This window comes from Patella vulgata, chromosome 1 (genome assembly GCF_932274485.2).
Source record: "Patella vulgata chromosome 1, xgPatVulg1.2, whole genome shotgun sequence".
In the NCBI taxonomy this organism is placed as follows: domain Eukaryota; kingdom Metazoa; phylum Mollusca; class Gastropoda; family Patellidae; genus Patella; species Patella vulgata.
In genome coordinates, this window is record NC_065879.2 from 51,764,387 (window position 1) to 51,783,061 (window position 18,675).

Consider the following 18,675-nt stretch of genomic DNA (forward strand, 5'->3'; position numbering starts at 1 on the left):
CGGCTACATTGAAATGTGATCGTATATTGTGATGGGCCCCCGTCCGTCCGTCCGTCCGTCCGTCCAAGTTAATATCCGATTGACTTTAACGTCATGAGATGAAGAATCCTGTTGATTTTCAGCAATATCTGATAATTACTGAGAGAGTTATGGCCCTTTATCACTTTGAAAAATCTTGTGGATGCTCTAGAGACTTCAGTTTATATCCGATTGACTTTAAATTTATACACAGTTTCAGGTCATCAGGCGAAGAAATTTTATATAATTACTGCCAGAGTTATGGCCCTTAATCACTTTGAAAAATCTTGTGGACGCTCTAGAGGTTAAGTTAATATCCGTTCGACTTAAATTTATACAGTGTTTAAGGTCATTAGACGAAGATCCGATTGACTTTAAATTTATACACAGTGTTTAAGGTCATGAACGATTTCTAATAATTACTTCCAGAGTTATGGCCCTTGATCACTTTGAAAAATCTTGTGGATGCTTTAGAGACCATAGTTATCATCTGATTGATTTTATATTTATACACCGTGTTTACACCTATATATAATCGTTTCGATTGACTTTAGATTGATACAGAATTTAAGGTCTTGAGACGAACAATTATATTGATTTTCAATGATTTTTGATAACTAGAACAGCTAAATCCATGATATTAAGTGTTTTGTATACTAAACATTAGCATGGGCCAAACAAATTCTAATGATTTCTGATAATTACTTAATGAGTTGTTACTCTTAATCAGATTTTAGTGTATTATAAATGTTTCATTACTGACAAAAGTAAAAATTTGTGACAACTCTTGTTGACTGCCCTGACGATTTAGCTGCTGTGGGCGTATGTTTTGTTGCCTGGCAACCTATATTTTTTTTTTTGCCTTTATGGTTCTGATTTTCTACACTACATAAAGTGAAAGGGACAAATCTTGTTTATAAAATTAAGAAAAGTTCCCAAAACATCAATTTTATATGGCCATATTTTTTATACACCCACATTGAAATGTGGTTGTATATTGTCGTCGCCCCCGTCCGGCCGGCCAGCGTTCCGGCATCCACAATTGTGTGTGGATGCTGTAGAGGCTAAAGTTAATATCCGATTGACTTTAAATTTATACACAGTGTTTAAGGTCATGAGATGAAGAAGTCTATTCATTTTCAGCGATTTTCGATAATTACTGCCAGAGTTATGGCCCTTTCATCACTTCAAAAAATCTTGTGGATGCTCTAGAGGCTAAAGTTAAAGATACATTATGGGAGATTCGATAACGAGTTGGCAGTTCTCACTATAATAGTTAATAACTAGATAATGTAAAGGCAATTTGCTGAAAATTTCATTCAAATTGATCCACTATGAACCGAGAACTAAGCGCTTGAAATTTCCGGCTAGCCTTGAACATCATTACTAAAGTCAGTACGATAAACAGCATAGTCTCGATTATCCATTTAATTGTTAAATCGTGAATAAAAGTTATGCAGTAAATCGGCTCATAATCCACTAAAGATCGCAGGCTAGCGATGCCATCTAGAGTTGATTATGGTCTGGATAGGTTAATTAATGTCTAATTAATAATTTAGTAACATTTTAGGCCTAAAGAAAGACCTGCAATAGGCAGATTTAGCACTTGCATAATGCATGTTTAATATCTGATTGACTTTAAATTTATACACAGTGTTTGAGGTCATGAGGCGAAGAATCGTATTGATTTTCAACGATTTCCGATAATTACTGCCAAGGTTATGGTCCTTGATAACTTTGAAAAATCTTGTGACGCTCTAGAGGCTAAAGTTATCATCCGATTGACTTCAGATTGATACACAGAGTTTAAGATCTTGAGATGAACAAGTATATTGATTTTCAATGACTTTTTATGACTTGAACATCTAAATCCATGATATTAAAGTTTCGTATACATTAGCATGGAGCAGAACTTTATAAAAGCCAAACAAATTCTAATGGTTTTCTGATAATTACTTCATGAGTTGTTACTCTTAATCAGATTTTAGTGTATTATAAATGTTTCATTACCGAAAAAAGTAAAAATATGCGACAACACTTGTTGACTGCCCGGACGATTTAGGTGCTGTGGGCGTATGTTTCGTTACCTGTCAACCTATCTTTCAAATATTTTTATGCTTTTGTTACAGAAATAATATCATTTTGTAAATAATTTTTATACGTCCACAATTCTTAACTGATCATCTTGAAACTTTACATACTTATTCCTTAAACCCTAAGGATGATCCCTATTGTTTTTGGTGCATGCCCAACCCCCAGGGGCAGAACCACGACCATTTCTTGTATTTGTTTGTTTGTTGTCTACAGGCTGCATTTCTTAACATATCATCTTGAAACCTTGCATACTTATTCGTTATGCCCTAAGGAACACCCCTATAGTTTTTGGTGCATGCCCAATCCCCAGGGACACTGGGCAGAGCCACGCCCATTTTCATTTTGTGTGTCTGTGTGTCGTCTACAGTCAGCAATTCTTAATTGATTGTCTTGAAAACTTTCATACTTATTCCTTATGCCCTAAGGATGACCTCTATTAATTTTGGTGCATGCCCGACCACCTTGAACAGAGCCACGCACAATTTTTGTGTGCGTCTGTGTTTTCGCCTACAGGCCGCAATTCTTAACAGATCCTTCTGAAACTTTGCATACCTACTCCTTATACCCAAGGATGATCCCTATTGTTTTTTGGTGCATGTCCCAACCCCCAGGGGCAGAGCCACGCCCAATATTTGTGTTTATCGCATACATGCCGCAATTCTAAATGGATCAACTTGGAACTTGGCATATGTATTCCTTATACCCTAAGGGTGGCAACTATGATATTGGTGCATGTCCCGACCCCCAGGGGTAGAGCCACGCCCAATGTATGTGTTGAGCGTCCGAAGGCCACAATTCTCAATGGATTATTTTGGAACTTGGTATACTTATTCCTTATACCCTAAGGACGGCAATTATTGATTTTGGTGCATGATCCTCCCCCTCCCCCCCCCAACGTTTAGGCAGTGCCACACCAATTTTTGTTTTTGTTTTGTCTGTAAATGATATATGCTGCAATCATTAACTGATTTGGATCCAATTCGGAATGATCCATAGTAGGGTTGTACCTATTTATATTGGCCCATGCCCAACACCCCTAGGGGCAGAGCCACACCCAATTTTTATGTTTTTTTGTCAACCGGCTGGAATTCAGAATGAATCATCTTGGAACTTGGCATATTTATTCCTGTAAGGATAGCAACTATTTATTTGGTACATGTCCTGCCCCCAAGGGTGTGGTACCACACCCACTATTTTGTCTGTAAACACTTTACAGGTTGCTATAACTGACAGATTTTGTTCAAATTTAGCATATCAATCATTTCAATAACAGGGTGGTACTCAGGGTGTATTCATCATATACAGGCTGCAATTCTGAATGGGTCATCTTGGAACTTTGCATATTTATTCCTTATACCGTAAAGACAGCAACTATTTATTTTGGTGCATGCCCCGACCCCCTGGGGCGGTGTCACCCACCCCTTTGTCTGTAAACACTTTACAGGTTGCTATAACTGACAGATTTTGTTCAAATTCAGCATATCAATCATTTCAATAACAGGGTGGTACTCAGGGTGTATTCATCATATACAGGCTGCAATTCTGAATGGGTCATCTTGGAACTTTGCATATTTATTCCTTATACCGTAAAGACAGCAACTATTTATTTTGGTGCATGCCCCAACCCCCTGGGGCGGTGTCACCCACCCCTTTTTGTTAATATTTATTCTCTAAATTTGGCAAAACAAACCCTACGTCTAGCCTTCTTTGCCTCTTGTCATATTACAGTCATTGCAGCTATGTATATTTCATTCTCTTCATTTTAAAAAGCACCATATCAATGAAAGCAGAAATCTTGACGTATATTACAGTGTTAGCGATGATCTAGTTTAATTTGACTCATGGTGTAAAAATCTGATGATAAATTTCTTTACGAGTGTATCGTTGGGGTAAAACACACCTGATGAGATGGGTTTTGGACTGAATCCCAGATCTAGACCATAATCAATGTTCATAAGATTTTCTACATACAATACATAGTTAATATGGTGAGATCATTAAACAATACACCTGTCAATATCAACATATACATGTAGTACAAATATATAGTTATGATATCAATCAATTTATATTAGTCAGCTTAATCAAGGATTAGTAAATATCAACGTATAATATATGACTTACCATTAGATTAATTCATAGTTGTAGATAATGCTAACATCATAGCCAGTTTGGTGAAATGGTTTATGTTCGTTCAGGACAGTTACCTTAAACAAAAATTTAACAATATTATGCTTAAACGTAACTTAACCCAGGTTGGACTTTATGGATATGTTGTAATGAGATTTTAAAGAACAATATTGGTGTCAGTCATTATCACATATGAAGAGTCCAGGGGAATAACGAACTACTGTGTGAACCTTGCTATTTTATAAACGGATTTCTTCGATTATGAACAAACTATTTAACTTTGGTTATTATAAACTTACCTGTTTGTTTGAAATCAACTCAGGTTAAATAAAATCCATTGCACAATTAAATATCCCAACGAATAAAAAAGTTCTCTCTTGAAAAATTTGACGTGTTTTCTACTAAGTGGGAGACAACATGGCTTTCGTCACGTGTTGGACAAAACAATTAAAATTGTTGTGGGGGTGTTTAGTTTTGACAGCGAGTTTGACAACCACGTGTTGCTATGAAAACAAACCGCGATCGTTTCCATCGTTTGAGTCTGAGCGACGAAAATTTTTAACTAAAGGCAATTACATAGAAGATATATATTGAAACCATTGATGGCCAGTCTACCAAATTTTATTCACAATGAAAATATCAATATTGCTTCATATTACGTAGAACTCGTAATGGGGTTTGTTTACATGCGGAAATTGCGTAAATAGCTGCCATTTTGTGAATATGCCGTCGACTTGTGGTTTGGAACTTTCTATTGGTCAATATGTGATAAATCCGGGTCAAGGTTCATGCATGTGCATCCTACAGTGCAGAGCGTATAGATAGGGTATATAAGGCCAGTTAAAGTCAGTCTTAGTCGAACGGTCGGGGGGTGCGAACCTCGCAGGAGTAATTACTGATTCCGCTCGAGGTAAGCATTCCAAGGTGAGACTTTGTCTCTGGTAGCCTGCAAGTCCGGCAAGAGTAATCAATTATTCCGCTCGGGGCAACTAAGATTTCCGGAGCGGGCTTTTGTGTTTTTGGTAACGTGCAAGTCCTACAGGAGTAACTAATTAGGACGAGCACGGGCTAAGACGGATGTTTCAAACTATAGGGGAATTGTTTGTTTGAATTAAGTTATGAGTTTCTAGTTTGTTTAAGGCTTCCGTTTGGGTGATGTAAGATTTGTTTGCTTCCCTTTGTACGCATATTGTAAGTTTGGGCTGAGGCAGGCATAAAGCTGTGATGTTTATATGTATACTGAGCGCCATGGAAAACGCATCACTTTTTTTCCCAAATATTTTATTACTAGGTGGTTTTGTATGTATAATATGCAATACTATGAACTATTGTTTCACACAATGCTCCCAAACGCAAAAAATATCGGCCCGTGTGCACAAAGAAAAATTGCACGAGGTGCACATGAAAAACACAATATTTACGTGCAGCATTGTGTGTGAGCCCTTTAAAAGCATGTTTTCAACTAAATGTGAAACATCAATCTGTCGTAATTTGTTGCTGGACGTGTAAAGGAATCGAACTAGAGATGCCGAGACTTACTGAAAATCAACGGAATGAAGCCATGGGAATGTCCAGGGCTGGCATGTCTACACGTGCTATTGCCAGACACTTCAATTGTCATCAGTCCACTATTGTAAGGTTGGTGGAACATGTTCGAGTTACTGGATCAACACGTGACCGTCAACGTCCTGGTCCACAACGCGTTACAACCCAGGCTCAAGACCACTACATCCGGGTCACTCATCTGCGTGACAGATTCCGCCCAGCGACTCGAACAGGTGCAGCAGTCGTCGGAAGACAGCGACCAGTAAGTGCCAACACCGTAAGACGTCATCTAATAGAAGTAGGACTCTACCAACTCTAGATAATCTCTCAGCTTGGAATCAATCAGTGGAACTATCCTCAGGGATCATCACCGTCAGCGGCGTTTGATATGGGCTCAAGGACACCAGACATGGAGAAGAGAAGACTGGCAAAGTGTGCTCTTCAGTGATGAGAGTCGCTTTCATCTTTATCAAGCTGATGACCGTCAACGTGTGTGGAGACGTCTTGGGGAACGTCTTGCAGACTGCTGCGTCTTCGAAACGAATCGATGGGGTGGGGGAAGTGCCAACACCGTAAGACGTTGTCTAAAAGAAGTAGGACTCCGTGCACGATGACCTTATGTTGGAGCTATCCTCAGGGATCATCACCGTCAGCGGCGTTTGATATGGGCTCAAGGACACCAGACGTGGAGAAGAGTAGACTGGCAAAGTGTGCTCTTCAGTGATGAGAGTCGCTTTCATCTTTATCACGCTGATGGCCGTCAACGTGTGTGGAGACGTCTTGGGGAACGTCTTGCAGACTGCTGCGTCTTCGAAACGAATCGATGGGGTGGGGGAAGTGTAATGGTGTGGGGAGGCTTTACGTTTCATCACCGGACCGCCCTACACATTTGTAGGGGTCGCGTTAATGCTCAAGCCTACCGTGATGATGTCTTGCAACAAATTGTTGTTCCGATGTTTCGAGCGCACCCACAACTTCAGCACTTCCAACAGGATAATGCATGTCCGCATATCGCCCGTTTTAGTATGGACTACCTGGCTGCTAACAACATCAATGTCTTGGACTGGCCAGCCATGTCTCCGGACATGGCACCGATAGAACATGTCTGGGATGAGATTGGACGCCGTCTGTATCGGAGACCACAGATGCACACCATTGCTGCTTTAGAAGCTGCTCTTGTCCAAGAATGGAACAATTTGCCCCAGGCCTTCTTTCAAACATTGGTTAATTCCATGCGACGTCGCTGCACAGCGTGCGTAAGAGCCCGAGGAGAACACACGCGCTACTGAAATCTGTGCCATACTTTTAGTTTTGACCAGTCTGACTTTGTACCCTTGATTACAGATTAAACATCCATAAGTGTACAAATGTGTTATCATTGATGTGTTCCCATTTGAATATTGTTCACAATAAGAAGCAAAATAAATAAGATATGTTTACAGGATCATTTTGTTATACGAAAAACTAAGTGATGCGTTTTCCATGGTGCTCAGTATATTTGTAGAGTGATGAGTTTCTAGTTATTTTACGGGTTCCGTTTAGGTGATGTAAGATTTGTTGCCTCCCTTTGTACGAATATTGATAGTTCGGACTGAGGCAGGCGCCAATTAACGTTGATATCTTTCCTGAGTTTTAATTGATTCTGAGGTTTCATTCGGAAGATAGAGGATTTGGTGCAAGCAGATGCTCTGTTTCTTGGTTCGATAAAGGGGCATAGCTGACATAAGGATAGTTGATGAACTTGGCACAAGTTCTTTATTTCAGCTGGTTTACCATTGGTGAGAAGAAGACGAACGCATTCGAATACGCGTTGCAGGCACTTAATTTTTGTATCTTACGAAATAAAGAATTTGAAACTCTATAAATGTGTTCTCTTTTACTTCAGTTCACGTTTACGTTTCATCACCGGACCGCCCTACACATTTGTAGGGGTCGCGTTAATGCTCAAGCCTACCGTGATGATGTCTTGCAACAAATTGTTGTTCCGATGTTTCGAGCGCACCCACAACTTCAGCACTTCCAACAGGATAATGCATGTCCGCATATCGCCCGTTTTAGTATGGACTACCTGGCTGCTAACAACATCAATGTCTTGGACTGGCCAGCCATGTCTCCGGACATGGCACCGATAGAACATGTCTGGGATGAGATTGGACGCCGTCTGTATCGGAGACCACAGATGCACACCATTGCTGCTTTAGAAGCTGCTCTTGTCCAAGAATGGAACAATTTGCCCCAGGCCTTCTTTCAAACATTGGTTAATTCCATGCGACGTCGCTGCACAGCGTGCGTAAGAGCCCGAGGAGAACACACGCGCTACTGAAATCTGTGCCATACTTTTAGTTTTGACCAGTCTGACTTTGTACCCTTGATTACAGATTAAACATCCATAAGTGTACAAATGTGTTATTATTGATGTGTTCCCATTTGAATATTGTTCACAATAAGAAGCAAAATAAATAAGATATGTTTACAGGATCATTTTGTTATACGAAAAACTAAGTGATGCGTTTTCCATGGTGCTCAGTATATTTGTAGAGTGATGAGTTTCTAGTTATTTTACGGGTTCCGTTTAGGTGATGTAAGATTTGTTGCCTCCCTTTGTACGAATATTGATAGTTCGGACTGAGGCAGGCGCCAATTAACGTTGATATCTTTCCTGAGTTTTAATTGATTCTGAGGTTTCATTCGGAAGATAGAGGATTTGGTGCAAGCAGATGCTCTGTTTCTTGGTTCGATAAAGGGGCATAGCTGACATAAGGATAGTTGATGAACTTGGCACAAGTTCTTTATTTCAGCTGGTTTACCATTGGTGAGAAGAAGACGAACGCATTCGAATACGCGTTGCAGGCACTTAATTTTTGTATCTTACGAAATAAAGAATTTGAAACTCTATAAATGTGTTCTCTTTTACTTCAGTTCACGTGGGAAACCTGACATCCTGTGTACGAACCTGGACTTCTGGTTTGCATAAGAGCCCCCCCCCCCCTGACGCTCAAGTGCCCCGTCCTGTTACACCTAAAAGGCAAAACAGACTTTTGGACGAGAATGCTTGATACGAACAGAACAACGAGTGGGTTTAATTACAACTTCAAAATGATGTTTAATACGAATCATAATTACCAATACAACAACTGTCTTCCACTTTTCAGCTTATACAATTTGCTACCAGATGGCGCCATTAACTGGGATTCGTTGAAAAGTGACTTAGATCGTTCTTCCCCGGGGCTCTTCATATGTGATAGAACTGGTTAAACACAATCTGATTAAAATACAGATCTATATTTCGTTTCGTTTTTTATACGCCCACATGGAAAAGTGATCATACATTGGCGTCGCCCTGTCTGTTCGTCCGTCCGTCTGTCGATCCGTCGCCCACAATTTCTTGTGAACACTCTACAGACTACATTTATCATCTGATTGTTTTGAAATTGATATATGTTGATATATGTTGTTTATATTAGTGCGATGAAGAAGCTTATTTAATTTCAATAATTTCCATTAATTTCTTCTCGAGTTATGGTCCATGTTTCACTTTGTTTCACCTGTTTATATGTTGTTTATATTAGTGCGATGAAGAAGCTTATTTAATTTCAATAATTTCCATTAATTTCTTCTCGAGTTATGGTCCATGTTTCACTTTGTTTCACCTTGTGAACGCTCTTACTGACAAAAGTGATCATCCAATCTGTATAAAAATTATATGCATCATTTAAATTAGTGAAATGAAGACGCCTATTGAATTTCAGCAATTTCTGTTAATTACATCTAAAGTTATGGCCCTTGTTTCACTTTGTTGTTCCCTATCTTTTGTTGTCTGTCTGTCTGTCTGTCTGTCACACTTTCTGGGACACATTAACCCTCCTTCTAATTGAGCTAGAATGTTCAAACTTGGTGTAGGTGTTTATTAGGTCAATGCCTTGATGGAGTTCAAAGATGAGCATTTTCTGCCAAGGGTAAGCAGAGATAAGCAGTTTGGTTGGTTGATGCTTTGGGACACGATAACTTTAGTTCTAATTAAGTGAGAGTGATGAAACTTGGTGTATAGTTGCATCACATCAATACCTTGATTAAGATCGATAATGAGCATTTTCTGCTCAGGGTAAGCAGAGCAATAAGCAATTTGATGTAGAATGTTCAAACTTGGTGTAGGCGTTCATTAGGGGAATGCCTTGATGGAGTTTGGTGATAAGCATTGTCTGCTTACGGTAAGCAGAAATAAGCAATCTGATTGGTTGATGCTTTGGGGCATGATAACTTTGTTTATGATTAAAGGAGCTAAGTCGCTAATATTTTGGACCTAGAAATGTAATATGAATGTATATAAATCGATTTACATTCAGTCGTTTCTGTTTTTACTGTAATTTCTAATCAGTTAGGTTCGGCGAAATACGCCAGTATTCTCAATCGAATTTCAATCTCTAGCATCTGGTTATTCCAGTCTACGCTGATAGTATTTATTGGGCATGCTCTCCAGATAAGAATATAGCGTCACCGTTTGACATGACTTGTGGAATATGCCTAGCCTCGTTTTTTCGAGTCCCTTATTACAAATAGCGCTGAAACACATCATGGTACACGATTGGTGTACCAATTGTAAAATGTTTATTTTGTCTTAAATATTGGATATCAGAAGGCCATCTTTTCCCGGTAAAATCACAACATCAATGTTGATTTAAACCGACAAATAAATCATGTTTTCAATATCGAAGATTTTGGATGATATTGAGTTAGAGACTTAGCTACTTTAATTGAGAGTGATGAAACTCCGAGTATAGATTCATCATAACATTACCTCAACTAGTTCGATGATGAGAATTTTCTGCTTAGGCTAAGGAGCGAAAAGCAATTTGATTGATCAAGACTTTGGAACATAACAACTCTGCTTTTAATTGAGGTAGAATGTTTAAACTTGATGTAGATGTTCATTAGGTGAATGTCTTGACTGAGTTCATTGATTAACATTTCAAGCTAAACCTGAGCAGAGCTAAGCAATTTTATTGGCTGATGCTTTGGGACGAGATAACTTTGATTCTATCTGATAGAGAGTGATGAAACTTGATAATCAGTTTGATTGCTTGATACTTTTGAAGAAAATAAATGTGCGATTAATTAATATGTGTCATCTATTTATTTTGGGATTTCAGCGGAGGACATCAGCCTCACTGTTGGCTTGTTGAATCTTGTGAACGGTCGAACGACAGAAGTTATCATCCAATCTGTATGAAATTCAAATGCATCATTTGAATTAGTGAAATGAAGAAGCCTATTGAATTTCAGCAATTTTCCGTCAATTACTCCTAGAGTTATGGCCCTTGTTTTACTTTGTTAAACCTGGTGAATGTTTGAAGGACAAAAGTTATCATCCGATCTGTATGAAATGTGGTCGTATATTGCCATCGCCCCTGTCCGTCCGTCCGTCGGTCCATCCGTCGTCCACAATTTCTTGTGAACACTTTACAGACTACATTTATCATCTGATTGTTTTGAAATTGATATATGTTGTTTGCATTAGTGAGATGAAGAAACCTGTTTCATTTCAATAACTTCCGTTAATTTCTTCTGGAATTATGGCCCTTGTTTCACTTTGTTGCACCTTGTGAACGCTCTAACGACAAAAGTTATCAACCAATCTGTATGAAATTTATATTGAATTTCAGCATTTTCCGAAAATTACATCCTCAGTTATGACCCTTGTTTCACTTTGTTGAATCTTGTGAACGCTCTAATGACAACAGTTATCATCCGATCTGTTTGAAATTGATATGCATCATTTAAATTAGTGAAATGAAGAAGCCTATTGAATTTCAGCAATTTCCGTTAATTTCCTCTGGAGTTATGGCCCTTGTTTTACTTTGTTGCACCTTGTGAACGCTCTAATAACAAAAGTTATCAAACGATTTGTATGAAATTTATATGCATCATTTAAATTAGTAAAACAAAGAAGCCTATTGAATTTCAGCAATTTCTGTTAATTACATCTGGAGTTATGGCCCTTGTTTCACTTTGTTGAATATTGTGAACGCTCTAATGATAACAGTTATCATCCGATCTGTTTGAAATTGATATGCATCAATTAAATTAGTGAATTGATGTAGCCTATTGAATTTCAGCAATTTATGTTAATTACGCCGTGAGTTATGGCCCTTGTTTCACTTTGTTGTACCTTGTAAATGCTCTAACGACAAAAGTTATTATCCGATCTGTATGAAATTTATATGTATCATTTAAATTAGTAAAACGAACAACCCTATTGAGTTTCAGTTATCACCTAAATTAGTGAAATGAAGACAAACAAGCAATTTCCATCAATTACGTCTAGAGTTATGGCCCTTGATTTACTTTGTTGAACTTTGTGAACTTTGTAAAAGTTATCATCCGATCTGTATGAAATTCATATGCATTAATTGAATTATTAAAACGAAAAAAGCCTGTCGAATTTGAACAATTTCTGTAGATTGCTTCCAGAGTTACGGCCCTTGTTTAAGATTTTAGAACCTTGTGAACCTTCAAACAACGGAAATTATAATGTCATCTGTATGAAATTGTCTATTAAATTCCCCTAATTACCTACAAAAGAATAAATATGTGACAACCCTTGTTGACTGCTCGGACGATTTAGCTGCTGTGGGCGTATGTTTTGTTGCCTGGCAACCTATCTTTAGAACCTTGTGAACCCTCAAACGACGAAAATTATGTCATCTGTATGAAATTATCTATTAAATGCCCCTAATTACCTACAAAAGAATAAATATGCGACAACCCTTGTCGACCACTCGGATGATTTAGCTGCTGTTGGCGTATGTTTTGTTGCCTGGCAACCTATCTTTAGAACCTTGTGAACCCTCAAACGACGAAATTATAGTGTCATCTGTATGAAATTGTCTATTCAATGCCCCTAAATATGCAATAACCGCTCAGACGATTTAGCTGCTGTGGGCGTATGTTCCGTTGCCTTGCAACCTATCTTTTATACTTTCGATGGCCTACACTACATGAAGATCTGTAGTGGAAGGTCGTATCAGGGGTCGTATGCGCAGCTTTTGACCCTATGACGTCAGACATTGATTAATCAGTCAGTGGTTTACCCACAGTTCTGTGCATCGCATGCCAAGAACTCGCCGTAATAGACTGTTTCATTGGCTAATCCTTCACTTCAACCAGAACACGGGTTATATAACAACTCTTCCAGGTCCATGTGTTGTGAAGACAAATAAAACTAGACCTGCAAGCAGCACTGAATCGGCTTTCAGGAATCAGACAGGAAGTGTGTCATACAATAGCCCATTTATCGAGCTACCAAACGATACTTTAGATGTTTTGATCCGGTCACACCCGACGGTGAAATCCCGATTGTTGCAAGAGCACCTATTTTTTTTACTGTCTTTTTTTTTTTAAATATCGAATATTTATTTGACTACTTCCGGTTTACGGATCATTATCGGGATAGATTTAACAAGTGGTATGGGAACTTAATTTCCTGTACCAGAAGTTTCAGAAAGATCCATTGGACAGTTTTACCTCCCTTATACCATTAGAAGCAGATTTACAGATATAATGATTTTTCGACTTCTTTTCAAAGATTGTGGCCCTTTTGGACCATTTATACTATATTGAGGCTTTTAAATTTGGATTCACACCATAGACCATCATTAGGACTCTAAGTAACAGAAGTTTAAGAAAGGAAATAAGAGAAGTTTTCGAAATAAAAGCGTCTGAATAGGCTCCAAAAAGGAAAATAATAGATTTTCAGCGTTCCATTATATATTGCCTAACCCGCGAATTTTTACCATTTAGATCTCATAAGATTGTCCATTGTTCGAACTATCCAATGACACTTTAGTTGTTTTGATTAGGTGAAATCTGGCGTGTTAATCACTTTATTCGCAAGATCTCCATTTTTTAAATTTTTACGTTTTTTTTTCTCAAAATATCCGAAATTTTTTCGACTACTTCCGTTTTTTTGATCATTGTCGGGATAGCTTTAACAAGTTGTTTGGTTACCTTACCTTCTGTACAAGAAGTTTCAGAATAATCCACATTCAGCTGTTTTCCAAAGAAAGAAAATTAGAAGATCATTTTCAGTAATGTAAGGATTTTTCAACTTTTTTCCAAGATTGTGGCTCTTTTAGGACAACTTATGTTATTTCAATGCTTTTATTGTTGGACTCACGCCATAGCCCACCCATAGGACCCTGCGTTAAGAAAGTTTCAGAAAAATCGGAGTTGTCGTTTTCGAGAAAAAGACGTCTAAAAAGGCTCCAAAAACGGAAAATACTAGATTTTCGGCGTACCACAATTTATTTTCTAACCATCGAAATTGTACCATTGAGATGCCATATAATAGTCCATTAATGGGGCTATCCAAAGACACTTTACTTCTTTTGGTCCGGTAATATCTGACCGAGAAATCCAGATTTTCGCAAGAGCGACAATTTTTTAACCTTTTTTTTTTCATTTTTTGAATACTTCCGGTATGGAGATTATTGTCGGAATAGTTTTAATAACCAGTTTGGGCAATTAAATAGCGGCAGGGCTCTGTAATGATATATTACATTATCTGATCAGATAAAATGACCCTGAGAAATCCTATGTTCAAAGGTGCCAAAAATGCAAAAATGTAAAAATATCAAAAATTTAATTTCAATAACTCAATACATATTATACATCGTTAGAATCGTAATTAGGTCAGCTATCCGAATCTGTAATCTTTTTGTAAAAAATTGTTTAAATAATAAAGTAATAGAGCATTTTGCAAAATTTCACGATTTTTCGACTTTTTTCGATTTTCAGTCCCTTTTTTATCGTATTCCAGACATTTCAAAGTCTTATTGGATGGCATAATTCACAAGACTATCGAATGGACTCTCGATAGAGAAAGTTAAAAATTTTGAAATTTCGAAACTTCGTCGCTGACTTCTAGCGTTCGAAAAATGAAAAATTTTGTTTAAAAGACAATTTTTGTTATTTTTCAAAATTTTCAAATTTGACCTACATTTTTGGATACCTGAAGACCATCCGATTCCAGAAATATAAGTTTCATTCCGAGTTATCGCCCTTTATTTTTCGATTTTTTTCGAATTTTCTGCCCATTTCCCAACCCTTATATTTTTGGGAAAGGATAAATCGATAGTTCTGAAAGTCCTGGAACATAAAGCTATATAGTCAGACCGCTGCATAAAGCAATTTCAAAAACGATCCGGAAACCGGAAGTAGTCGAAATAATGATAGATATTTCGAAAAAAAAGCAAAAAAATGGGTGTTTTGGGGAAAAACTTGATTTCTTCGTCCAGTATCAATGGATTAAACGAATTAAGCTTTCGTTGAGTGGCCAAGTATTTTCTGATTTGGAGCGTTTTTGGACGCCTGTATCTCGAAATCTTAACCGCAACTTTTTTTTTAACTTTCTCTTCCGACAATAATCTCCATACCGGAAGTATTCAAAAAATGAAAAAAAAAAGGTTAAAAAATTGTTGCTCTTGCGAAAAGCTGGATTTCTCGATCAGATATTACCGGACCAAAAGAAGTAAGGTGTCTTTGGATAGCCCTATTAATGGACTATTATATGGCATCTCAATGGTACAATTTCGATGGTTAGAAAATAAATTGTGGTACGCCGAAAATCTAGTATTTTCCGTTTTTGGAGCCTTTTTAGACGTCTTTTTCTCGAAAACGACAACTCCGATTTTTCTGAAACTTTTTTAACGCAGAATCCTATGGGTGGGCTATGGCGTGAGTCCAACAATAAAAGCATTGAAATAACATAAGTGGTCCAAAAAGAGCCTCAATCTTGGAAAAAAGTTGAAAAATCCTTAGATTACTGAAAATAATCTTCTAATTTTCTTTCTTTGGAAAACAGCTGAATGGATTATTCTGCAACTTCTTGTACAGAAGGTAAGGTAACCAAACAACTTGTTAACCCTTCCTGAGCTAATCCCGATTGTCGGGATAATTTTATAGTCTGTGTATAACACGAGTTTTCATTACGAGGGGGTTTCCTCTATTGACGGAACAACCATCAATAGTCAGAACAGCCGAGGAATGGCGTCCTTCACAACAAAAAGACTTCGGCTGAATTTAGCCGTGAGTCCCTATGTCGATGACGTCACGCCTATATTGGATTCGGGTAGTGACTATACTATTAGTGAGGATTCTTCTTGTGATGAAAATTTAGATGTTTGTCACAAAGTAAAGACACAAAAAAGGGAGACTTCTCCGGAGGAAATTATTCGTCTGCTTTTATACAGTCGCGCACTTAGATCGCTACCAATATAGACGTAGACGATATGGTCAAATTGGTTACCATGGCAACCCTAATGTGAATATTTCGGTATATATTATTGTTATTTTCCAAATATTTAATTGATTTTTATTTTATTGTTAATAAAAACTTGTTACTGATGATTTTTATATGTGTGTTGCCTACCGCAAAATTGTCAATACTGCTCGTTTACATATTATTATTTTTAGAAAAAACATTATTATCACAATTTAGTGACTTTTCCCAAAAAACCTATACTATTCTTACAAAAGAGATATCTATCATGTTAATAATCCATATAGCTTTATTCCTGACCATCTTGAATTTTTTAATGACAAGAAAATATCCAATATTTCATTTATGACAATAATATGGCAGCCATTTTGAAACACACTGGTAACCATAGTAACCATAAAATCTAAACTAAACATATGCAAAAATCCCAAGTCATATATAATGGATATACATTTGCAATTTTACAGTTGTAGTCGCATTCATATTCAAGGTATGCATGGTTTTTCACAACAGGGTCTAAAGCTTGATTTTTACTCAATATTTGCATAGCCCTCTATGGGTATGAAGTGGTTAGCTCAGGAAGGGTTAAAGCTATCCCGACAATGATCCAAAAAACGGAAGTAGTCGAAAAAATTTCGGATATTTTGAGAAAAAAAAAACGTAAAAATTAAAAAAATGGAGATCTTGCGAAAAAAGTGATTACTACGCCAGATTTCACCGAATCAAAACAACTAAAGTGTCATTGGATAGTTCGAACAGTGGACAATCTTATGAGATCTAAATGGTAAAAATTCGCGGTTTAGGCAATATATAATGGAACGCTGAAAATCTATTATTTTCCTTTTGGGAGCCTATTCAGACGCTTTTATTTCGAAAACTTCTCTTATTTCCTTTCTTAAACTTCTGTTACTAAGAGTCCTAACGGTGGTCTATGGTGTGAATCCAAATTTAAAAGCCTCAATATAGTATAAATGGTCCAAAAGGCCCACTATCTTTGAAAAGAAGTCGAAAAATCGATATATCTGTAAATCTGCTTCTAATGGTATAAGGGAGGTAAAACTGTCCAATGGATCTTTCTGAAACTTCTGGTACAGGAAATTAAGTTCCCATACCACTTGTTAAATCTATCCCGATAATGATCCGTAAACAGGAAGTAGTCAAATAAATATTCGATATTTAAAAAAAAAAAAGGCAGTAAAAAAAATCGGTGCTCTTGCAACAATCGGGATTTCACCGTCGGGTGTGACCGGATCAAAACATCCAAAGTATCGTTTGGTAGCTCGATAAATGGGCTATTGTATGACACACTTCCTGTCTGATTCCTGAAAGCTGGTTCAGTGCTGCTTGCAGGTCTAGTTATTATTATTTTTTTTCGCGAGAGCCTATTTCTCCATGATCGAAAACAGATATCGATCTGGAACCAAATTTTCTATCGGGAAACCATTTAGTGGCTACTTGATAAACTATTTTTGAAACTTCTGCGCAGACCGGAAGTGGCCGAATTTCGTGCGGTGCCAAAAAATTAAAAACCGGCCGTGGCTTCGTCAATTCTGTACCTATTTTCGAAACTTCGTCGCTGATTTCTAGCGTTCGAAAAATGACAATTTTTGTTATTTTTCAAAATTTTCAAATTTGACCTACATTTTTGGATACCTGAAGACCATCCGATTCTAGAAATATAAGTTTCATTCCAAGTTATCGCCCTTTATTTTTCGATTTTTTTCGAATTTTCTGCCCATTTCCCAACCCTTATATTTTTGGGAAAGGATAAATCGATATTTCTAAAAGTCCTGGAACATAAAGCTATATAGTGAGACCGCTGGATAAAGCAATTTCAACAACGGTCCGAAAACCGGAAGTAGTCGAAATAATAATGATCACTCCGGATTGCTGTGACATCCGACATGATTTTCATGTCCCGATTTATTTCCTTATTACTTCAGCCAAAAAATCGCTGGTAAATCCGAATTATGTATGTTCCGGATTCCGAAATCAATCAGCCGTCCCGTCACATAATTTCCATTGAATCGACACTGTATAATCCGTATTTCAAACGGTGGGTGTGAAGCATCCAATTATCGGCGAGATTAAAACTCAATGGGTGTGAAGCCAGAAAAGATTAACAAGTAATCACCAATCAATTATCGGTGAGATTAAAACTCGCAAGCGCCGGTCTGTGTTGATTACTTTGATCGGTAAAGCAATGAACCCGAGATGTTTTAAGGGAGTGGACAAGATCAACCTGCCAGTCAATTGGTCGGCCAATCGCAAAGCGTGGATAAGAGGTGCCATTTACTCTGATTGGCTTGACAAACTGGACATAGAACGACAGATTATAAATGCACACGTAACAGAGAAGACAAGTGGACAATTGACTGAAGACGGGGATGATGAAGAATATACATTAACGACAGACTTGACCTATTCAAAATGCCTACGCATGCTCAACGACATTAAACACTTCGCACATATTAAGGATGAAAAGATGATCGCAACAATTCATTTGTTAGAAGATGTTGTCCGGGACTTCGCCTTACGATATGCTTCCGGTAATCTTAAGCAAACTACTTTAAACGATTACATGCATTGATATTTATAAATATATTGTATGC

The 18,675-nt window shown here is 37.5% G+C and overlaps 1 protein-coding gene and 1 long non-coding RNA gene across 8 annotated transcripts in view; one reads left to right on the plus strand and one right to left on the minus strand.

Annotated features, from left to right (window-relative positions):
- Window positions 1–18,675, plus strand: part of LOC126830100 (rho guanine nucleotide exchange factor 9) — a 313,984-nt gene that overhangs the window by 232,011 nt on the left and 63,298 nt on the right. The gene's annotated exons all lie outside the window — the stretch shown is intronic.
- LOC126830634 (uncharacterized) overlaps window positions 1–18,675 on the minus strand; it is a 59,656-nt gene that overhangs the window by 13,230 nt on the left and 27,751 nt on the right. Inside the window, exon 3 of the long non-coding RNA XR_007683895.2 lies at window positions 4,237–4,319. This is a non-coding gene — a long non-coding RNA (uncharacterized LOC126830634). The remainder of the gene's footprint in view (window positions 1–4,236; window positions 4,320–18,675) is intronic.